Here is a 15,597-nt window from a genome sequence, read left to right as displayed (position 1 = left end):
AAAGATTTTTACAAAACTTTTGTTCTATTGGCGGAAAATGCCAAGTTAGACAATCTCTCTGAGTTCTCAGACAGTTTTGCTTTAAATTCTATATGGAGAAACTAGTTTTCTGAGACAATAGCAAATGGAATTATCAATAGCTTCCTTAAAGCAGTACTTAGATTCAGAAGCGAACCATAAATTTTATGTATCATGTTCAAACACTGTAATGAGCTTATAGATGATAACTTATTATTACAGGAAATGTTATATAATGTTTTAATTTTCCCACACAAATTTCCATCACTTACAGATTTCAACATCTCTTGAAGCAGTATCCAGCGTGGTACCACTCAGAATGCCAGTCCATGGAATATTTGTTGCTGGGCTGAGATGAGAAAGGGAGGTTGTGAAAGGATGGTTTCCTAGGCACGCTCTTTAATTCAGCTGGTGTTTTTTCATAGCAAGACTTTCTTGATGAAAGAAGCACTATGTTGATTTATGTTCCTTAATTAGCATAAAGAATCCATGTGGCATTTCTTTAGTTCCTTCACATTTGTCAACACCAGAATATTATGAAGAAAAGCAAAAATATCAGTATTTTTCTTATTTATTCAAATGTCTCTTCAGTTGAGACTCTGCCTTAATCTGTAACGGCCAGAAAATAGTCTCTATAAACTGGACTATTTGAATGTGAATCTTCTCTTTGATAGTCATCTGAGTATTTTATGTCTGTTTTATTGGTATATCACCTTTATTGCCTATTTTATATGGTTCGTTCTATTTATTTAAAAAATTTCTCTAACCATTTAAAAATATTTTCAAGTTCTTTAAAAAAGGACACAGCCAATTTAGATCTGTTTTTTGAAATAAACTTTTGCTAACTAACATTATTAATGGCAAGCATCAGTTCATACCAACTTAATATGGGTAACACAAATATTAAAAATAACTTCACTTTGTCAAGCACCATGGTTTGTCTTTTTATTTGAGAATCTTCTTCTATTTCACTGACTTCTTCTAATCATTTTATATCTTGTCCAAATTACTTTTGATTCCTTTTAAGAGGAATTTTGCTGGCCTTCCCATCAAATGTCTGCAAGTGGTTGTAAGGTCAAATTTGATATGTGTTTCATCAAGATGTTCTATCTTGGGACAGATCCAGAAAATATCATATATAATTGCTGAATTGTCCAAAGAATGACGCTGCATTGATACAGTTGAAACCACATCTCCTACCTAGTATGAACTGAAACCATGAGCTATACACAGCACAGAGAATGCTTCTGCATTTTTGGTCAAAATTCTCATACACATTTCTTTTATGATCACGTTAGTGGCATCATCAGAGGTTAACCCTTGACAATTTTTAAAAGGCAATGCCTATAATTGAAAGCTGTTACTCAGTTTGTCTCTATAATCAAAACCTATATCTTTCATAAAAGGCATAAAACCAATGAAATACTCCTTAATTTTGACTTTGTAGTAGTTCAAAACATGTACAATAAATATTAGTCATTTGATATGGCTTTTGCCTGTATACTACCTAATTGATCTCAATAATAAATAAATTTTTTAATTTTATGTTCTATTTCTTCTCTCACTTTTTACCCTCCAAATTAACAACCTCATTTTGAAGTCTACATCCTAGATAATTATTTGTTTCACTTTTTAAAACTTCATCTTATATGTCTGCCTTAAATTTTAACATCAAAAGTTGAAGTCATTTCTAAACCTAGGTATTATTATTTTGTTTTCTGTATATATTGTGTCATCAGTGCCCCTTCTCCCCCAAAATACAACATTCTGTTTAGCTGAATATAGGGCACATCATTTTATTCTTTAAGAATATCCCATCAATGTTTTCTATTGGTGTTTACTTATCTTTATTGAAAACCATCCCCAGATGACTATTTATTCAGCTCTTTTTTTCCTTTCTAGTAATTGTATGAGTGTTTTCTAGGGGCATAGATAAAATCTGCTCCCTTGTGTGGGCAGTTTTAAAAGTTTTAAGCAGACCGTTGCTTTCAAGATTTTCTATTTCCTTTTGCCTCTTTTTGTCTGAGCCCCACTTTCATAACTGCTCTATCATTATCTCTATTTGCACTCATTCTCAATGATCCATGGGATTAAAAATAAAATTAATCACATCGAGAGTATAAAATTTCAATGTATATCATTATAGCAATGTAAATTAAATCAACTGTAAAAATTAACTTTTTTGAAAAGAGATGTGAAAAACAATTTTATATTTTATAAAATATTGAAACACAGCTATTAAATTTTAAAGGCCAAATACAAATGATAAGTAATGAATATCAAAACTTAAAATCAAAATTATTTATACCTGAAATTTTTAATTTAATTTTTTTGAAATTATATCTAAACTAGTTGATAAAAATAAAACTTAGCATTCAGTTAATAAAACCTAGCAGTTATGAAAGTGATCCTAGCATTCAATGTTCATCTAGTTGGCAATATAACCTTTCCTGACTCTGACACACCCTGTGTGTACTGAATAAACAATTGCTAACATTTATTAAGTGCTTATTGTGTATTCCGGCAGCCCTATGAAGTAGGAGGGGTTATTCACATTTTTAGAGTGGAAAAACAGAGAAACTGAGGACTTATCTAGTGTTCTCAGGTAGTGAGGGGCAGCACCAGGATTTGAACCCGATTTTTCTGGCTCACTACCCACTGAGCAATACCTTAGAAAAGACTCACAGGACAGAGCCCTTGACAGGTTTGGGGCAGGTGGGCGGCCCCCAAACCCAGGGTTTTCTCCGTCTTCACTCTGATGCCACGGCAGCTACTTCTGCCTCCTTTAGGCCTGAGTCCTGGGGTCCTGCAGCCCCTAGCTTGAGGCTCTCGATGGAGGCCAGTGGGGACCAGACCTGGGCCACGGGTCATAGCTGCGACAGAGCTAGACCAAGCGGGCGTCTCCTCCTGAGCCAACACAAGGGCGCCACCTGCAGGGCAGTAAGGGCCTTTCCTGAGCAAGCCACCTTGCGTCAGAGCGAGAACCGACCCTGAAGGGGCCGGGCTGGGTCAAGCCCACCGCGGATCCCGCGGGAAGGAAGGAAGCCTGGACAAGTGCGACCAGGAAAAACTCACGCTACTCTCCCCATCTTCAACTCAGTTACTCCTTCTCACTTCCTCCTCTGGCACAGGGAAAGTTCTTCCTGATGTCCAACCTCAATCCCTCAGACGGCAGTGGAAGCCCTTTCACCGCAAAGAAACAGAGAATAAGAGCAGTGTTTGTAGCTGCTTACTAGCTTTTCCAGAAATACAGCACTGTGGAAATGCATCAGGAGTCCCTGTCCCATTCAAGCCAACCGGGCCCCTCACTCTGGCCCGACTCTCTCAGGCCCGACTCCATGCCTCAGGAAAGCTCCTCGGTTTGGAAGTGTGTGTGTCTAGAATCCTGCTCTCAAATGTCATCTCCATAGATAGCCCTCGCAACCCCAGGAGATCAGGATTGTTACTGCCTTTTTTCAGATGATGAAACGGAGGCCTAGGGAGATGGCGTGACTTATTCTAGAGAGTCAGGGACAGACCAGAAACAAAGTAGAAATCTGATCCCAAACGTAGGGTAATTTCTCCAATTACCCTAGGTTTTTTCAATCTGATTGAAAAAATTTCTCCAATTTCTCCAATCTGATCCCAAACCTAGGGTAATTTCTAGGGTAATTCCTCTTGTGGTAAAGGAGCAGGTGGAAAGGCGAATTCCTGTGTCCATTTTGTATGTAAAAGGAGTTGTGCTCACTTGAGCATCCAATCCCAGGTGCACACTCATGTGCTTTGCACAAGTGCATGAATGACTGGGACAATTGGACATCTATTTGCGAGACCAAAAAAAAAAAAAAGGAAAGAAAAAAAGACCTCACCTACCCCACATCTTATACAAAAATTAACTTAAAAAATGGATCATAGTCCTAAACGTAAAATGCAAACCTATAAAACTTCTAGAAGATACAGGAGAAAATATTTGTGACTTTGGGTTAGGTGAAGAGTTCTTAGATACCAAAAGCATAATCTGTAAAAGAAATACTTGATAATAAATTGAACATCATCGACAAAACCTTTTGCTCAGCAGGAGACACTGAAAATGAAAACACAGACTTAGAGAAAATAGTTACAGATCATCTCTCTGACAAAGGATTATATTCAGAATATATAAAGGAGTCAGCAATAAGAAAAGAAATAATCCGATTAATAAATAGGCAAAGGATTTCAATAGATATTTAACCAAAGAAGACATAAGTCACAAAAATACATGAAAGGTGCAGAACATCATTAGTCTTAGGGTAATGTAAATCAAAACCACAATGAAACAACTTAAAAACTCAAAAATACAGTAGTCCTCCCTTATATGCAAGAGATATACTTCAGGACTTTCAGCGGATGCCTGAAACCAAGGACAGTGACTGAATACTATGTATACTGTACTACGTTTTCTCCTGTACATACATACCTATCATAAAATTTAATTTATAAAGTAGGCACAAGAGATTAACAATAACTAATAATAAAGTTGAACAATTATAACAATAAACTGTAATAAAAGTTATGTAAATGTAAAATCTCTCCCCCGCCCCCCCCCTTCCCACCGCGACAACTACTAAGTGACTGATGGGCAGGGAGCACATACAGCATAGATACGCCGGACAAAGGGATGATTCATGTCCCAGTGGGATGGAACGGGACGGCATGAGATTTCATCATGTTACTTAAAACAGTGCATAATATAAAACTTAAGAATTGTTTATTTCTGGAATTTTCCATTTAGTATTTTCGGACTGAGGCCGACCGCAAGTGACTGAAGCTGCGGATACGGGGAGACGACTGCGAGGGTCTAGTGAAATTACGGTCCATTCGTACAAGCGTATATTATCCACCCTTCAGAAATCATATTTTGCTCTTCAGAATAACATAAAAATATTTATGGAACAATGTAGTCAGTAAAAGAAACAGGATTTAAAGATATAAACAGTATTACCCCAATTCGAAGGAAAAGTGTGTGTGTGTCAGAGACATGTATTAAATAAAGGCTGAAATGCATAAAAATAGGGCTCATTTCTGGATATGGCTAGTTATAGACGATTTCAGTTTTCTTCCTTATACTTCTCAGAATTCTCTAAAATAGTTTCCAACATACTCATGTTGCTTTTATAAATTGTCTAAGTGGAGAGAGAAAATAGATGGATGGATGTCTGGGTCCCTGAGCCCTCCCTAATCATTCGGTCCTTCAGAGAAGATGCTACCCACCTCCCAACAAAGGGATTCATGTGCTCCAGCCTTATCTAGAGGCCCCTTTGGGCGCTCTGCCCTTGGTGCTGCTCACTTCCCTTCTTTCTGGGAACACGCCCTACCCGGTGGTCTCCTCACCCTCCCTCTCTTCCAGCTGCTCTTCCTCTTTAACGGATACTCCTGCTGTCCCTCTCCACCCTCTTTTCCTTCTTGATCTTCATTTTGTCCCCATGGGATTTCATTCACTCTGTGGCGTCAGCAACGACACCCAGGACACCCACATCACCGTGTTCAGTCTTAACATTTCTTATAAGCTCCAAACCCTTGCTCATTCATCCATCCATTCGGCAGATGTTTATTGCAAATCTATTGCCAGGCACTGCTCTAGCAGCAATAGCAAAGGTGCTGCTTTCCCAGCCCTGACATTCTAACAGCGGGTTCAGGCGATAAACATGGCAACAAATAAATGGACAAATTAACTGCAGAAACTCCATGTTAACAAAATCCTCAGTACATTGAATACATATTAAAACTGGAGAACCACTGCTCTACACCAGTGGTTCTCAAAGTGTGATGCCTTAGCCAGGAACGTAGCCTCTGCTGGGAGCTTGTTAGAATGCAAATTCTCAGCCCAGACCTACCGAATCAGAAAGTCTGTGGGTGGGACCCAGGATCTGTGTTTAACAAACCTTCCAGGGGATCCTGCTTGGCCCCATAAAGGGATCCTCTAGGTTAGGGACCACATCCTGTTTATCTTGGTATCTGTATTAGTTTCCTCTTGCAGTTCTAACGAATTACCACAAACATAGTGACTTAAAACAAGACAAATTTATTATCTTACGGTTTGGCGATCAGAAGTCCAAAATCAGTGTCACTGGGCAAAAATCAAGATGTTGGTACAAATGTGTTCCTTCTAGGGGAGAATGCATTTCCCTGCCTCTTCCAGCTTCTAGAGGCTGCTCGCGATCCTCGTCTCCCGGCTGCATCGCTCTGACCTCTACTTTCATCTTTACATTTCTTTCTCTGACCTCTGACCCTCCTGCCTCCTCCTTACAAGAACACTTATGATTCCAAGGGGCCCTCTCTGATAATCCAGGATAATCTTCTTAAGATCCTTAATTTAATCACATCTGCAAAATCCTGTTCACATAAGGTAACATATTCATAGGATCTGGGGTTAGAATATGGACATCTTCAAGGGGCCATTTTTTTAGCCTGCCACAATATCTGTCACAGAAATCAGGGGCCAGATGAAGCCTCCCCTCCCCACCCTGTGAGCCCTGAACCACCTATGAGCTTCTGACCTGGTCTCAAGGTGATGAGACCCCTCAGTGCTCCTTGGCACACTGGTCCATCATTCAAATGGACAAATACCATATGCGTTAGACAGGTAAGTCTCAAAATTGAGACTCTACCAACCAGGATGGAGCCCAGCAGGAGATCACCAAGCACTGGGGCAGGTAGCCAACCTTTAGATGTCCCTTATAGACATCTAAAGGTTGGCTATAAGGGAAATACTGAGTTGCCAGCTGGCAAGCTTGGTACCTAGAGTCACCAAGAGAACATGCATTTTGGGTTCAAGTCCTGATTCAGCCATCTGCCAAGTGCATGAGCTTGAGTAAGCCACTTAACCATTCTGTGCCTCCTGGGTGACTTTATCTGCTAGGTAGGGCGATAACACCAGCCTCACCAGGTTGTCATGAGAACAAAAGAGGAGGCATGAAGTACCTGAGGGAAGGGATGCTACTGCTGATAAAGAGGTGAAATGGGGAGCTGGAGCCAGGGCCTGTGCTGGCGGGGTGGGGAGGGTGCTGTCTCTGACTCTGGGTTGCCTGGGATTAGCCCCTGCCCTGAGGACCCCTGCCCCAGACAGTCCTGGGCATGAATTAGGCTTTAGATCTTGCATGGCCCTTTGTCTCTGTGAGATTTGCTGACTCTCTTTAGTCATTCATTACAGGAGAACTGAACTCTGGGAAGAGAGGAGTCGTAGAGGCCCATGGTCCTAGGGGCCTCCCTGTTGACCCTGAGGTTGGGCAGGAAATGCTCAGGCCCAGCACTTCCCAGCTTCCCTGACCCTTTAAGCTTCAGTTTCCTTATCCATTAGCAGGCACAATGCTTTCTGTCTCACCTCTCCTTTGGCCCTTGGTGATGAGGCTATGCTGGGGAGATGAAGAGTAACATGGGTGTGAGCTGGGAAAATGGAGGGACCAGAGTATTCAAGTAACAGAAAGAGACCCTGTCTGGAGTCTTCTCACCTGAGGTTTGATGTGAGCCTGAGAAAGGGCTGTTTGTTAGACTCAGGAATATTATGATAAAGACATGAATGTTCTATGATTAAGAACACCAGCTTGGTTTGGGGCTAAATGAAATATTTATACAGCCTTCAACTATCTTCTCCCCCTCTTCGGCAACTCCCTGCCCATGCTAAAATATTTAGCAGAGATGTCAGGAGTATTCTCCAACTCAGCTATGGGTCAGAAATTGACTTAATAGTGAGGAAGATTGAGACCACTGCTCTTAGCAGATTCCCAGCCACCGTGGCTGCGGCTTTCATTGGAGCCCAGGACAATCCACTGGGCTTGCTCAGATCTGCGTGTTGGATGGAAGACATGGCACTTAGGTCTTTAAAAGGAAAACTAAATAAACCACCTAGTAGGCTGATGTGATACAGGCTGGACCCAAAGGGACTTTCTAGCACACATATCAGAAACCATCCAAAAACAATTGCACAAAGATTTTTGATGGAAAGAAAGTCCATCAGGGAAGACAGCAATCTAATGTAAATTCAGTCTGTAATTCATGGAGTGACATGGAGGTGGGGGTGGGAGTGGCAAGTCACTTGCCCTTTTAGGATCTTACTGTTCCTGGAATAGCTAATAGATCTCTAGCCCCTGTATTCTAATGTGTGAAATTGACTAGAGCACTCCATATTTCCCATAAGTGGACGATTTCTCAAAGGCTTGATCCTGTGAAAGCCTCAAAGACTGGCTGGCTAATGTAAATAGGAGTCATAATTTGAACATTAGCTGTAGGATATATATGTGTTGAAAACCTCCGAGCAGACAAATTCCAGGAAAAATTCTATGTATATATTTAATTTTAGACATAGACAGGTACCCTCTGATTACTAAGAAGGGCAGAATAGCACAGCAATTGAGAGCACAAACTTTGGTCCAGTCCTGGGTTGAGTCCCAGCTGTGTGACCTTATATAAGTTACTGCCTCAACTTTCCAATTTATGAAATGGAGATAATACGAGACATGGTGAGCATTAAATGAGATAAATGGCCTGTAGTAAGAACTTGTTAAACATTGGTTATGACTATCATTTTAAATCCTTTTGTCTGTATGCCAACTCTAATTGAAAAATAATTTTTAATTATTATTTTAAAAAGTCCTCTTATCAAAATGAAGCCCTCCTGCCTGGCTAAATGTTTTGTGTAAATCTGGATTTCCACGCCTTAAGCAGACCGGTATGTCACAGGGTTCATCACTGTCCAGAGCTGACCGGCCCAGCCAGCCAAGCCCCAAGAGAGCAGCGAGGCAGCACTTCCGTCTCCTGCCTCCAACAGCTCCTGAGCTGGGCGTGGACGGAGAGCACAGCAAGTCTTCCTTTGGCCTTTCCTGAGAACACAACTTCAAAAGGTCCACACCCAGACTTTAAGAAAAGCCTCAGGCCTGGCGCCAGCCCTCCTCCTCCCAGGGGTCAGCACACTGTCCCAATCCTACTTCTAGAAGTGTCTTTGCCCATCAAGGCTGCCTTTGAGGAGGCTATAGATAGCACAGGTCACCCCTTCACCTCAGGGGGAGGCCCCAAAGACAGAGGAGAGAAGGCCCTTGCCTCCCTGAACCCCACCTGGGTTCAGATCTCAGCCCTGCCTTATACTACCTGTGAACCCTCGGCACCTTTCTTACCTAGTCAGAGTGTTCCCGTCTGACCCCACAGATAGTCTTATTAGAGAATAATGTGCAGAGCAGGTGAGGCTCAGAGGCTGCTATCTGTAAACTCTCCCTCTGTTGTTCCACAAAGTGGGCACACTGAGCTAAGAGGGTTGAGGGCGTGAGAGCATGGAGAAGGGGGCTCCTCTGTGGGTGGAGACTTCGGGGCCTTACCCCACCTGTAAAATAGCTCTGCCACCCTGGCCTGAATGCCACAGTTTGTCTGAAACTTCAGCTTCTTTCAAATGCAAATACTCCGCAGAGACAGCCCTTTTAGGACCTGTGCTCATTTACACCTGAGTTTGAATAGGTGTATACAAGAGCCTTCTCTGAACACAAGACTAATAATAATTGCTATTATATACACGTACAAAAACGTACTTATTGCACACACATTATTACAATACCAAGAAATCAGAAAAAGATCATTCACAATCCCAAACCTAGTAAATGGGAATTCAGTTTTCTTTATTTCCCCAATGCCCCCCCCCCCAGCCCTTGTACGTGCACGTACACAACTTTTTCATAGATGGACTCCTGCCCAGTGCAGCTTTGCACTCGACACCATATCATCAGCGTTTTCCCATGTTGCAACAATCTTCACAATTAGCTTTTAAAATGGGTGGGCTGCTGCTTTCCAGCACTCTGGAGCTGGATGTTTCGGTTGTTTCAAGTTCCCTGCTGTTAGATATAATGCTGGAACTTTGTTCAAAGAGCTTTTTCATTGTTTGGGGATTATTCCCTTAGGATACATTCTTAGGTGTGGGATTGCCGGCTTAAAGGTGATAAATATTTGCGTGGCTCTTGAAAGAGAGCTGAGTCCAGATTTTGCCCAGAGCTGCAGACAGCTCATACCTGGGGGCTGAGAGAGAGCTGGGTGTCAGGGAGGGGGTCTCCAGGTTCACTAGGGCAGTAGAGGTTTTGCAGGGGCAATCCTTAAAGGCTGTTAGCCCTGGAAGAAAGGCAGCAGCCTCGGGCTGAGAGCAGATGCCAGAGGCTGCCTAGAGGTCCCTCCTTCCCACTCCTCCAGCCTGTGCGGTGTCCATACCCGGTGCCGTGGGAGCTCACGGGGCTGGGATAGGGAGAAACCCAGGGAAGTGGTGAGACACGTGCATTGGATGACCCAGAATTCAGGCAGGAAGTGCAATTGCAACTGCTGGGGAAATCCACCACCACTGCTACGTGCCGGAGTGGTCAAGGCAGACTCCGCGTGCTCTGCACACATTTCTATGTATATACAGTATGTTTGCTGTGTGCTGAGCCCAACCCAGCACACTGTGGGGGCAAGATGATGCAGGCACAGACTTTGACTCTCTAGGCACCCCAAGAGTCAGGCAGCTGAGGGAGTTGGACAACCTTGGGGTCTCCATGCTGGCTGCACATCGGAATCACATGGGGAACTTTAAAAAAGACCTGGTCCCGCCAGGTCTTCCAGTTGAATTGGTGGCTGATGCTGACATCAACCAGGACTGAGAACCACTGGATCGAGTATTATATTTTCTCGTTAGAGCATTTTTGGATGCAGGGACAGAGACCCTCTGAAGCTAGAAGGAGAAAACAGAGGTTACAGTGGGGCAAGATGGTGCTCGCAGAGGAGGGTGGGCTAAGCCTCCTTTATAATCTCTTTGTGTGCCCTTTGCCCTAGCCATCCAAATAAAGCAGTGCACATCTCTACTGATGCAGCTTCAAGGCCAGTCCCCTAGCTCTCCCCTTGGAAGGAGGGGGCTGCCCAAGCCCCTTGTGTAGAGGATTATGGGCCCTCGGCTGCTGAAAAGGCCTGGGAAGCTGGCATTTGAGACAGAGGCGGCTCTGGACACCACAGTCTGCTGGTCCCTCTCATGACATCTTTGCTTCTTGCTGAGCGTCTTTACTACTTAGGTCAAATGACCCTTTGGATTCTCTGGTTCTTGATGGATACTAGCCCTGAGGAGTCCACCTGGCAAGGGGCAGGCCTAGGGCTTCCTTCAGGGACCTGAGGTGTTGGGCCCTCGTGGTCTCTACCTGGGGAGGCAGGTGCCTGAGTGTAAGCATGGCCATTTGGCCTGGCCCTGGCCAAGGTGAGTCCCAGACAAGGTAGGTCACTCTCCTCCCCTCCTAGGATCTTCTTTCTCTACAAACACTCTTCTTGGGCCTGCCTTTCATGCTCTGGCTCCCTCAATCTTACTCTGAGGACAGGATCCACACTCGGGGAGGGGCTGTGCCTCCGACCCCAGGCGGGTTTGCCTGGGACTCCGTGCCCTTTGCATGGAATGCAAAGGTTTGTTTCTCCCTGGCAGAGGGTTGTCAGTACCTGACCAACAGAATAGGGGTTGGGACGCAGGGTAAGGTAAGCACATTCTCCAAAAGGGGCAAGATGCCTTCCATAGGTATCCCATGATGGAAAGATATTAGAGGAAGGGGTGCGAAGCATGCAATTAAAACAGCCATGGTCAGCCCTGGTGGCGGGAGAGGAAGTCAAAGGGAGGTGAGTTCCCCAACTCACTGTCCCCAGCAAGATCCCTACATGGCTTGTCACCTTTCTCCTCCATAACACGACCAGATGGAAGAAGATGCTGTAGGAGGCTTTCTCCATGCAGCTGGGATAAGGTAAGAAATTGAGGGAAGAGGAACGGAGGAGACTGACCTCCAGGGACACCCAGGCGCTGCCAGTAGGAAGAAAGACACTGCTTCAGGTTGACTAGTGTCCCCACAAAAGATAAGTTCACATCCTAACCTCCGGTCCCTGTGACTGTGACTTTTTTGGGAAAAAAGGTCTTTGCAGATGTAAGTAAGTAAAGGGTCTTGAGATGCGATCATCCTGAACCCAATGACTGGTGTCTTCATACAAATGGAAGAAGACACAGAAACACAGAGGAGAAAGCCATGTGGAAAAGATTGCACTCATGCTACCACAAGCCTGGCAACTCCTGGGGTCACCAGAAGCTGGAAAAGGACACATTCTCCTATGGAAACATCAAAGGGCGCCGACACCTGGATTTGGGACGTCTAGCCTCCAGAGCTGCGAGAGAGTAAGTTTCTGTTGTTTTAAACCACCGCATTTGTGGTGATTTGTGACAGCGGCCCTTAGGAAACTAATTACAGCACTGAGCACTAGTCTGAACATGGTGGCTGAAGGGGAAGCTCTTCGAGAAAGTCCCATCAACCACTGCTTTCCCCGAGCAGCCACGTCTTCTTCTGTACGAGGCTAACAGTCTCAGCCCTGATGAGAAGATGGCCAGAAAAGGGCCTTGTCAGCAGGGCAGTGCCAACCGTGCGGGTAAGGCGGTTGTTCTAGATCAGGGCAGGTCCCGGCACCAATCCCGGCCTCGTTTTTCTCATCTGCAGAGTGGAGCAGTAAACCCTGCCCTGATGACTCCATCACAGAGGAGATAACAAGAGGGAGAAGACTTATGGGTTGAATTAGGGTTGGGTGCTGGAAGGCTGAGAATGTGTGAGGGGCTTGAGTCCTGCCATTAAGTGAGGATGATGGTCACTTTTGCACTGTTCCTGCTGTCAGACGAGGCATTTTGAACAAAGAAGATGGATAGTTTGGGCCCACCAAGGAGGAGCTGGTGAGCCCCCTTAGGGGTAGGCACCTGGTTGGGAAAGGAACTTCTGATACTATGCGCTCTGAACTCCCAGGTGCTGGAGGGTAGGGGCAGGAGATGGGGGACCCGAGTCATAGATGGGGTGAGACTAATTCTCCCAAAAAGGATATCTGAGTTACAATGTAAAGGTGTCCAAAGGAGATGTGACGTTTATGACTGCCGCTCTCCATTCTTCCCACCCTCCTTGGGTCCCTCTGACCACTTGCAGCACCCACCCCTCTTGTGTGGTCCATCCACCCATGGCCATGAAGAGGCACGCCAGGCCCAACCCAATATGGGTCAGTTCCAGAAATATTTACTGAGGCCCTTGAAAGAAACAACAAAACTCCACAAGTTAAAGTCACTCAATACTCGACAGTTTACAGAGCATTTCCAGATACGTTCTGTGGTCCCCACGATAACCCTAAAAGAGGCTATGGTCCCCACTCTGTGATGGTCAACGAAGAGAAACAACTGCTCAAAGCTTTTGAATACAGGTTGCCTGACTCCTGGTACTCTTTTCATGTCACCTCACTGCCTTTCTGACATGTCATCTGCTGCCTCATTGGGTAATTTGGGGCCTGTGCTTCTCTAGGAACATCTTGTGCCTGTGTCTCTCAGGCTAGTGTGGTCTCAAAAATCCTCCCAGGCCTACAGTCCTCAGCCTGGCTTTCCAGACCCTCCCCAGGACTCCAGGACCCTTCCCTTTGCCCGTTCTCACCTTTACATCTTGGCTTAGCTCCTTCTCCCATCTAGAACACTCCTCCTAGTCACTGGTACATATCCCAGTCCTTCCTGTGCTTCAAGATTCTTGGGCTGCTCAGGAGGCTCCCAAGCTACCGCCCTCTCTATTCCCTTGCTCTGCCCTCCTTGTGTGCTCACCATCCACAGCAGCCTCTCCTCGCTCCTCATCTTTCTCCGAAGTGTTCCTGTTTAATCATTCAGCTAGATTTTAATCTCCCTAAAGGCAGAGCTGGGTGCCTGTGTCACCTGCTGACCAGGTATTCAGCCAAAACACACTGATTGGTTCATTGGTAATCCACTGACCACCTCCTCTTAGGTTGGGAGCCTCTTGATCTTCTCTCTTTAGTTTCCTAAGGTGCACACATAGGGCCTGCAGTGAGCCAGAGTCTGGTGGGGCACTGTGCATCTCTGTTGACCTTGCTGGTGGTGGGTGGTGGTGGTGGTGGTGAGGGTGGTGAGGGTGCATGTCTACACTGTGCACGCTACAGCTTCCGTGGTGGTGGTGGTGGTGGAAATGAGGCAAGTGCTAGGCTTTGAACATCTCAAACCCTTTTCTGCCTCTCAAGTCCATCATTGTCATGGGCATCAAAAGATGTCATCAGAAAGCACACAACCTCTTGCCTTCCCTATCAAAGGGCTTCGTATCTAATATCTCATTTAGCCTCCCAACATCCTAGGGAGGGGAAAGTGAGGATTATCAGAGTGAGGCCACTCTGAATTCAGCATAAGCTGGGACCAGGATTCACTCCCCTAGGCCAGCCATTCTTGTCAAGCTCTGCTTTGCACAGGATGACTGACTGCCTACCTATTTGGACGCCCTCAGTCACTTTCCCTTCAAGAACTTGTCTGAAAGGACATGCTAATCTAGACTGAGGGGCACAGACACACACACCCCTTTACAAGATGTGCAGCCACAGAAAACCTTATTATAAAGCAAGATGCCCAATAGTACAATTCAGGATCCATAAGAAGGGCCTTAGAGATAATCAACTATAACTCACTCACTGCAAATGGGGATACTGAGGTCCAGAAAGGGACAGAGACTTGTCCAAGGTCACAGAGCTAAATGAAGGTCCCCAGACTCCAGGTCCACTGGTCCTTCCACTGTCCGTGCACTTAGCAAACAAGGCGAGACAGAAAGCGGAAGAAACTCAGAAACTCTGAGCCTGCAAGGGGAGAAAACCCCCCACTTAGATCTGGGAGTTTTGTTCAAGGGTGAATGTCCGGGAGTTCCTCTGGGAAGGTGAAGGGTGGGGGCAGGAAGTAGCTGCAACCGGTTCCTTTAACACCTGGGAGTAGTCACAAAGTCTGGGTCCCAGGGACCAAATATTTCTTTGCCTTCTGTGTCCCTTCAACCCTTATCACTGTGTCTACTGAATGGCAGATGTCCAGACGTGGGAAATGGAAACCTGGTGGAAGGGTGAGGGGTGGCAAAGCAAAACCCCCCTCACTCCCACCCCATGCCACCCCGACTTCTTGGCCACTCCAGAGAGTGCCAAGTAGAACTGACAACAAGGCCAAAACAGCCAGCAGGAGCCTCTCTCACGCAGGAAAAGGACACGGTGGGCTAAGGGTACCCAGTCGTTTTTTTCTTCCTTGTGCTCCCCATGCATTCTTCTTTAGAGCTCGGTCATAGGCCTGGCCCTCAAGGATGCCCAGGGCTCCCAGCCCTGGGGCCCTGGGAGTGGGAGTGGGAGTGGGAGTGAAGGGAGTGGAGGGACATGGGGGTAAAGGGGTCTATGCGCACTCCCTGACTCCACCTGGGTGCGTGGCTTTGGTCGCACCAAAGCCTGGCCAGTGGTGAAGCGACACTTTGGAGGTCACCGATCCCAGCCTCGGGGGCTGGTCGGTTGTTAGGTACAGGCCCAGGGAGGGGAGGGGGCCCCCTTCCCGCGGCTCCTCCTCCGGCCGCCCCGCCCCGCCCCGCGCGGGAGGGGATCGCCCGCAGGACTCGCGGGGTAGGCGCGCCGACCGGCCTGGCCAGGTGCAGCGCCCGCGTGTCTGGGGACTGCTGCGCCCCAGGAGTGCCCAGGTGTCTGGCCTGCCAGTGTCGCGTCCCGGCGCCCTCTCAGCTGGACGCCCGTGGCCCTCGGAATCCAGGTAACCGAGGGCGGGACTCC

General features: G+C 46.0%; 1 protein-coding gene across 2 annotated transcripts in view; it reads left to right on the top strand.

Annotated features, from left to right (window-relative positions):
* Positions 1-15,402: 15,402 nt before the first annotated feature.
* PAQR5 (progestin and adipoQ receptor family member 5) overlaps positions 15,403-15,597 on the top strand; it is a 74,226-nt gene continuing 74,031 nt past the window's right edge. Inside the window, exon 1 of one of the 2 annotated variants that reach the window (XM_011385789.2) lies at positions 15,403-15,577. The gene's annotated coding sequence lies outside the window, so the exon portion shown is untranslated. The remainder of the gene's footprint in view (positions 15,578-15,597) is intronic. The other variant, XM_011385781.2, reaches the window with a different exon arrangement.

The sequence above is a fragment of the Pteropus vampyrus genome, unplaced genomic scaffold (assembly GCF_000151845.1).
Source record: "Pteropus vampyrus isolate Shadow unplaced genomic scaffold, Pvam_2.0 Scaffold15, whole genome shotgun sequence".
Classification (NCBI taxonomy): Eukaryota; Metazoa; Chordata; class Mammalia; order Chiroptera; family Pteropodidae; genus Pteropus; species Pteropus vampyrus.
The sequence above is the reverse complement of the archived record's forward strand: the minus strand, read 5'-3'. Positions and strand labels throughout refer to the sequence as shown.